This window comes from Mesocricetus auratus, unplaced genomic scaffold (genome assembly GCF_017639785.1).
Source record: "Mesocricetus auratus isolate SY011 unplaced genomic scaffold, BCM_Maur_2.0 contig_1560_pilon_obj, whole genome shotgun sequence".
Lineage (NCBI taxonomy): Eukaryota > Metazoa > Chordata > Mammalia > Rodentia > Cricetidae > Mesocricetus > Mesocricetus auratus.
In genome coordinates, this window is record NW_024431097.1 from 25,745 (window position 1) to 33,578 (window position 7,834).

A 7,834-nucleotide genomic window follows, 5' to 3' on the forward strand; every position below is an offset into this window, starting at 1 on the left:
CTGGATCTTTCTCTGATGGAAGGCCTCTCCTCCTGGATTTCATCTGCATTTTCTTATTTTAAGGAATGGGTGGGGGTAGGATCATTTAGCCTAGTTCTCTGCTGTGGAATAGTGTTGATGCTTTGGATGGTGTGTAAGCTCAGAGCCCAAACAAAAGAGACAAAGTGGTGGTGGCACAAGCACTTGCTGCCTTAGAACACGGAGCCTCCCCTGACATTTGGTTAACCATGTTAAAGCAATAGGTCGCTGGCCTCCCAGCTCTTGCACCCCACGAGGCTAGTCTCATTGCACGGGATAGAGTGGGTAGGCTTCAGCAGCCCAAGGAGTTGCAAGGCTAAGCACTGCACAGGAGAGGTCTGCGGTATAACGACTTTCTCCTGGGAGATAAGTCATCTTGCATGAAGGTTCTATGTCATGATCTCCTTCCCCCAGAAAAACGACATCGGACTGGTCAGGGCTCTCTCTGGGGATAAGACCCTGGAGAGGAGCTTTGTACATGTTCCGAATTTGCACATGGGGATTTGACCTCTATCTCCACTCCAAAGTTGTGGGTGTCCTATTGCTTCAAAAATAAATGAATAGGGGAGATGTGAGGAGCAGCCCTCGCTATCGCTATTGCCGTTAGAAGATGGCGCTGACATCTGCTGTCAGTTGGAGTTAACCGTTTAAGCTGTGCCTCTCCCGTGGCGTCATCTGGGGTGATGTGCAAACCACCAATCCCGGCTCTACACGTCTCACTCGGAGCTCCTAGGCTTATATAAGGGGCTGGGTTTCTTAGCTTGGGGTCTCCCTCTAAGAAGCTGATCATCTATCTCTCAAGATGCATTAAAGCTTTACTGCAGAAGGATCCGAGTGTTCTGCGTCGTTCTTGCTGGCGAGATGGTAGCGCGGGACAAGGAGCAACTGATGGTTGATGACTGCTGGGGGAGATTATTTTTTTTTCCTTGGGGAGTGTAGACAATGGTAGGTTGACCACACTACAGAAGAGATGGCCTCATGAACAGCAATAATTATACTCAGTGGGATAACTAAAAATGGGGAAAACAGAGGAGAAAAGGAGGAGAAAGATGTTGTTGAATATTTGTTTACCTGTGCAAGATGTGCTGCATTTGTTAAACTACATAAAGATGTGTTGCTGTTTTACCTTGCCTGCCTAAAGCACCTGATTGGTCTAATAAAAACTGAATGGCCTATATCAGAGGAGGAGGTATAGGTGGGATTTCCAGGTAGAGACAGTAAGTTGAAGGAGGAATTTAAGCTCTGGGGAGGAAAGGAAAAGAGATGCCAGGGAGACACTGAGGTCCAGACAGACATGGAGGAAACAGGAAAGTAGGAAACATAGGATGAAAGAAACATAAAAAACAACCCAAGGCAAATGTAGATGAATAGAAACAAGTGAAATTAAGAGAGCTAGTGGGAAGCTGGGCTTTGGTGGTGCACACCTTTAATCACAGCACTCCAGAGGCAGAGGCAGGTGAATTTCTGTGAGTTCGAGACCAATGTGGCCTACAGAGTGAGTTCCAGGACAGCCTCTAAAACAATACAGAGAAACCTAGTCTCTAAAAACCAAGAGAGAGAGAGAGAGAGAGAGAGAGAGAGAGAGAGAGAGAAAGGGACAGGCCTAAGCTAATGCCGAGCATTCGTAATTAACAATAAATCTCCATGTCTTTATTTGGGAGCTGGTTGGTGACCCAAAGAAAATTCCAACTACGGGTGGGGTAGAAGAAAAAGGAGAGGAGGAAACATGAATTTGGGAGGAGAACATGTTGAGGGGGGCTCTAGGGAATCTTGGAAGGGGAAAATGGAAGTATATGCTCAAAATAAATTATACATATATTTGAGATTTTTTTATTTTAAATAACATTATTTTTAAAAATCATGATAGAGTTTTATCAAGAATTCAAACAAATATCCAAGTAACAATATCCTGCTTAGCATTATTAATAGAAGTCACAAAGTGCTTGTTAGAGTGTAGCTCAGTGTTACAGTTTTTGCCTGGTATTCCCAAGGTACTATGTTCTATCCCCAGCACTGGGAAAAATATGTGTGTGTATATATCTTGGACTGGCAAGATAGGTCCATGGAGTCCAGTCCCTAGAACATACATGGTGGGAGAAGGGATCCAAATCCTACAAGTTGTTCTCTGATTTCTGTAATCACCATGGCAGCCACATGACAACACACAACAAATGAGTTGTTTAATTAAATCTAATTTTTAAATGATAATAGTAATTCCTCATGTGTCCATGGATGAACTGGCATAGAAAATGCAGTGAATATGACTTCACTGAAGGAAATTTCACTCTTGTCACTGACATCAATATCAAGAGTGTTTGTTGAATGAACCAGTTCCACTTCTTGAAGTCAAGGAGACTGAGTCCACCTGCAGCATAGAGGCAGCGTGAGCACAATTGCATCATTTACATTATTATACATCTACATTATTGTACTATATATACTATATGTCTATATATACACATATATACACACCCATATATTTATCTGTATTAATATACATCTTTATTATACATTATATATTATTACTATATCTCCAAAATAAATTAATATATTCTCTAGTAATAACTATAATTCTGTTCAGTAAAATCTATTGAGTGTGGTGATATATTATTTATGACTTATTAAAGCTTCCCTGAGGACTCATAAAGCAAGATCAGCAACAAGCCATAGCAGCTGGGCACACACCTTTAATCCCAGAAGCCAGAATCTAGGAAGTAGTGTTACATGCTTTTAATCCTAGGACTCAGAAGTAGATGGATCAATGTGAATTCAAGGTTACCCAGATCTAATCAATATTGAATCAGTCCATAAGAGAATTATAGCTTACACCCTTTATCCCAGGACTCACTTGAGGTATATAAAACAGTAGCAAGGTCTCAATATAGAGCATTTATTCTCCAGCCACATTGAAGATTCTCCAGACATGCTGAGGAGAGACAGCAGGATCAGCGCAAACAGCCTCAGCTAGAGGTGAGAGCTAGTGGCCTGCTACTTTGCTCTTCTGTTCTTCAGCTTGAAGTTTGAACCCCAGTTTCAGTCTCTGGGTTTTTTATTTTTCATGTTACAATTGAGGATAAGTAACATCTCTGTAAGATATTTATCTCACCACATGTAAATTCACAAGTGGACAACATTTTCTCTCATGTACAGATAACCAAGGCAATGTAAATTTAAAGGCTAAAGTGTGTGTGGGGGGAGGGTTCATTTGTTTTGTCCAGACAAAGTTTCTTTGTGTAACCCTGGCTGCCCTGGGCTCTGTAAATTAGGATGGCTTCAAATTAAGAGATCCACCTGCCTCTGCCTCCCAAGTGCTGGCATTAAAGGCATGCTCCATCAGACACAACTGAGAGCTGAATTGCTTTATGCAGACAAGTATTGAAGAAGCAAAACTCCAAGAGTCAGAATGGTCATAGACAGACTCAGATACAGAAGCAACTATAAGTAATTTCTGTAAACTAGAGTCCATTAGTAAATGTTTTAAAAAAGAATAGCACAAGGAAAGGTGAGATAGTGAAATCAGAATAATTAACTAACAGCATAAAAATCGTATGCCAGGAAAATAAGCCATATCATGCATAGTTCCAGAAAATATTTTTCCTTGACAAACTGTCTGAATAATTTGGGGACAGGTGCACACCTTTAATCCCAGCACTTGGGAGGCAGAGGCAGGCAGATCTCTGTGAGTTTGAGGCCAGCCTGGTGACTTCCAGAACAGGCTTCAAAGTAACAGAGAAATCCTGTAACATGAAAAATAAAAGACACACAGACTGATACTGGGGTCCAAACTTCAAACTCAAGATCAGAAAAGTAAAACAGCCGGGCCACTAACTCTTACTTCTGCCTCCAGCTAAAAGGGGATCCTGGCTCCACCAAACCTCACACTACAATCCTACACAGCTATGCTCTAAACAACCTGGCTGGAGAATCCTGAGACGGACTCCTAAAGACCATGCTCATATCTTTTATACCTCTCTAGTGCTGGGATTCAAGGTGTGAGCTCTGCTGTTCATTTAGACAGATTAAATCTCGCTGAGCCCTGGGTGGTCTTGAACTCAGAGATCCATCTGCCTTTGTCTCCTGAGTCCTGGGATTACAAGTGTGTATCACCACTGCCTGATCTCTATAGCTTGAGGTGTCATTGCTTTCTGAATCCCCAGGCAAGCTTTAATAAATCTTAAATGATATATTACCACAAAACCTTATCTTGAAAAACCAATACAATAAAATGAAAACAAAAATGATGGTAGGTGGGCCATTGGAAAGTTGAAAAGTAAGAGTCACACAATCCCAATTCGGATCAGGAAATTAAATCCATGAACAGTCACTTTACCTTATCTTTGCATTCATTTGGTGAACTGGAACCACGGGAGTTGGATCCACCAGGTGTCCTTCAGAGAAAAAACATACAATATACATGGTTGAGTATGTTTCTCTAACACTCTGAGGTGTGCAGGGCTGCTGTGGGTTAAACGTGTTTCTGCACTGATGGGATTACTCTTGCAGTTTAAATAAGCCTTCGGTTATCACATTCTACCCTCACTACTCCCAAATATTCAGGAAAACATCACTCACAGTTCTAGTTAGCCATCTATTACAATCCAACTTACAATCACATTAGGTAATGTTTTCAAGGTCAAACAGATACATTGTAGCTCCATCTAGTTTCCTGTAAGTTTCAAAATTTTTGTCTCTATTAGCAGTTGAATAATATGACATTGTGTAAATATGGCATATTTTCATTATTCATGCATCAATTTTGCAGGTATCTTGGATTAATCTAATTTGTGACTATTGTGAATAGAGCAGCAGTGACCATGTGTAAGAAAGTATTTCTGTAATAAGATGTATGGTTCTTTGGGTATCAGACAGAAGTGATACAGCTAGATCTGGTAGTAGATCTATTTCTAGCTTTTTGAGGCACCTCCACATTGCTTTCCATAGCAGTTGTACCAGTTTGCACTCATACCAGCAATGAATAGTGTGCCTCTTTCTGTATGTCCACACCAGTATCTACTGTCTTTCTTTCCTTTTTTAATTTAAATTAGAAACAAGCTTGTTTTACATGCCAATCCCAGTTCCATCTCCCTCCACTCCTCTCCTGCCTCTCACCATTCCACTATCCCATCCCCTTATGCTCCCCAGGGAGGGTGAGGCCTTCCATAGGAGATCTTCAAAGTCTATCACACCATTTGGAGCAGAGCCTAGATCCTCCTGCATGTGTCTAGGCTGAGAGAGTATCTCTCTATGTGGAAGAGGATCCCAAAGTCCTTTCATGTACTCGCGATAAATACTGATCCACTACCAGAGGCCCCAAAGATTAACCAGACCTCCAAACTGACATCCTCATTCAGGGGTTCTGGAACAGTCCAATGCTGGTTTCCCAGATATAAGTCTGGGGTCCATGAGCAACCCCTTGTTAGGTCAGCTGTTTCTGTGGGTTTCTCCAGTCTGGTCTTGACCCCTTTGCTCATCACTCCTCCCTCTCTACAACTGTATTCCAGAGTTCATCTCTTATGTAAAGAGAAGATTTTTCCTTGCCAGCGGCTTGGTTTTTCCATCCGCCAGTCTCCTGGGCTCTGCTGCGTTGTAGTCCCCAAATAACACACAAGATGCTCTATTAATTATGAAACTGTTGGCCTTGCTTGTTTCTTACTGGCTAGCTCTGACTTAAGTATTTATCCCATAATTGCTAATCTAAATATTTCTCTTACTGGAGAAGTTTCTGGGCTTCTTATCCCTATGGCAGTTACATCTTAACTCACTGTGTTTCTCCTACCCTGAGACCTCCTCGACTCCTAGTCCCACCTCTCTTGCTTTCCTATTGGCCAACAGTGCTTTATTGACATATACACAGGACTTCCCCAACACATCTCAGTGTTTAGCTGTGGGACTCTGCTTCTGTTTCCATCAACTACTGGATAAAGGCTCTAGGATGGAATATAAGGTACTCATCCATCTCAATATCAGAGAAGGGCATTTATGATAGCTTTTCGACTGTTGCTTAGAATGTTAGTTGGGGTCAACCATGTAGATTTCTGGACATTTTGCTAGTGCCAGATTTCTCTTTAAACCTTTAATGGCTCCCTTTATTATGATATCTGTTTTCTTGCTCTCCTCTATTCTTCCCCTGACTCCATCTTCCTGCTTTTTCCTGTCCTCCTCTCCCCTCCTCTTCTCCCCTTCTCTTTCTTCCATCTCCCGCTCCCCTCCCACCATGTTCACAATTAGCTCAGGAGATCTTGTCCCTTTCCCCTTCTCTTGGGGACCATGTATGTCTGTCCCTCTTAGGGTTCTCCTTGTTTCCTAGTTCCTCTGGTGGTGTGGCTTGTAGGCTGGTACTCCTTTGCTCTAAGTCTAAAATTCATATATGAGTGAGTAAATACCATTTTTATCTTGTTGTGACTGGGTTACCTCACTCAGGGTAGATTCTTCTAGTTCCTTCCATTTGCCTACGAATTTCAAGATTACATTGTGTTTTTTTTCCCCTGAGAAGTACTCTATTGCGTAATTGTACCACATTTTCTCCATCCATTCTTCAGTTGAGGGATGTCTAGGTTGCCTCCAAGTTCTGCTTATTACAAATAATGGCTCTATGAACATGGTTGAACAGATGTTCTTGTTGTATGAATGTGCAACTTTTAGGTATATTCCTATGAGTGGAATTGCTCCATCTTGTGGTACACTGATTTCCATTTTCTGGAGGAACTGACATACTGATTTCCAAAGTGACTGTATGAGTTTGCACTCCAACCAGCAGTGAAGCAGTGTTCCCTTTTCTCCACATCCTTTCCAGCATAGTCTTTCATTGGTGTTTTTGATATTAGCCATTCTGACAGGAGTGAGATGGTATCAAAGAGTTGTTTTGATTTGCATTTACCTGATGGCTAAGGATGTTGAGCACTTTCTTATGTGTCTCCCAGCCATTTTAGATTCCTCTATTGAAAATTCTCTATTTAGTTCCATCCACCACTTTTTGATTGGAACCTTTGGTGTTTTGGAGACTTGCTTCTAGAGTTCTTTGTAAATTTCGGAGATCAGCCCTCTGTCAGATGTGGGGTTGGTGAATATTTTTCCCATTCTGTTGGCTGCCATTTTGTCTTATTGACTGTGTACTTTGCCCTACAAAAGCTTCTGTTTCAGGAGATCCCATTTATTACTTGTTGATCTCAGTGTCTTTGCTAATGGAGTTATGGTCAGGAAGTGGTCTCCTATACTAATTTGTTCAAGGGTATCACCTACCTTCTCTTCTAAAAGGTTCAGTGCGGCTGGATTTATGTTGAGGTCTTTGATCCATTTGGACTTAAGTTTTGTGCATGGCAATAGACATGGATCTATCTGCAGTCTTCTACATGCCAGCATTCAGTTATGGTAGCACCATTTGTTTAAATATTTTCATTTTCCATTGTATAATTTCAGGTAAATCACATGTTCATAGGTATGTGGACTAATATCAGGGTTCTTCAATTTGATTTCATTGGTCTACCTGTCTAGCTGTTTTCAGGACTATTGATCTATAATAATCTACTTTAAAGTCAGGGATGCTGAAGCCTCCAGATATCCCTTTATTGTACTGGGTTCTTTTGGCTATGCTGGGCCTTTTGGTTTTTTTATATAAAGTTGATAATTGTTCTTTCAAGGTCTGTGAAGAATTGTGCTGGAATTTGATGAAGATTGCATTGAATCTGTAGATTGCTTTTATCAAGGTTGTCATTTTTACTACGTGGATCTTACCTATGCAAGACTATGCTAAATCTTTCCATTTTCTGGTATCTTCTTTAATTTCTTTCTTTAAAGACTCAAAGATCTAGCTCTACAG

At 41.2% G+C, this 7,834-nt stretch overlaps 1 long non-coding RNA gene across 1 annotated transcript; it reads right to left on the reverse strand.

The window, feature by feature from the left end:
• Positions 1–2,181: 2,181 nt before the first annotated feature.
• Positions 2,182–4,415, reverse strand: LOC121138155. The gene is made up of 2 exons (XR_005875337.1): positions 4,349–4,415; positions 2,182–2,383 (listed from the first exon to the last, which is right to left on the reverse strand). It is a non-coding gene; the product is annotated as an uncharacterized LOC121138155 (long non-coding RNA).
• Between the last annotated feature and the right edge of the window lie 3,419 nt (positions 4,416–7,834).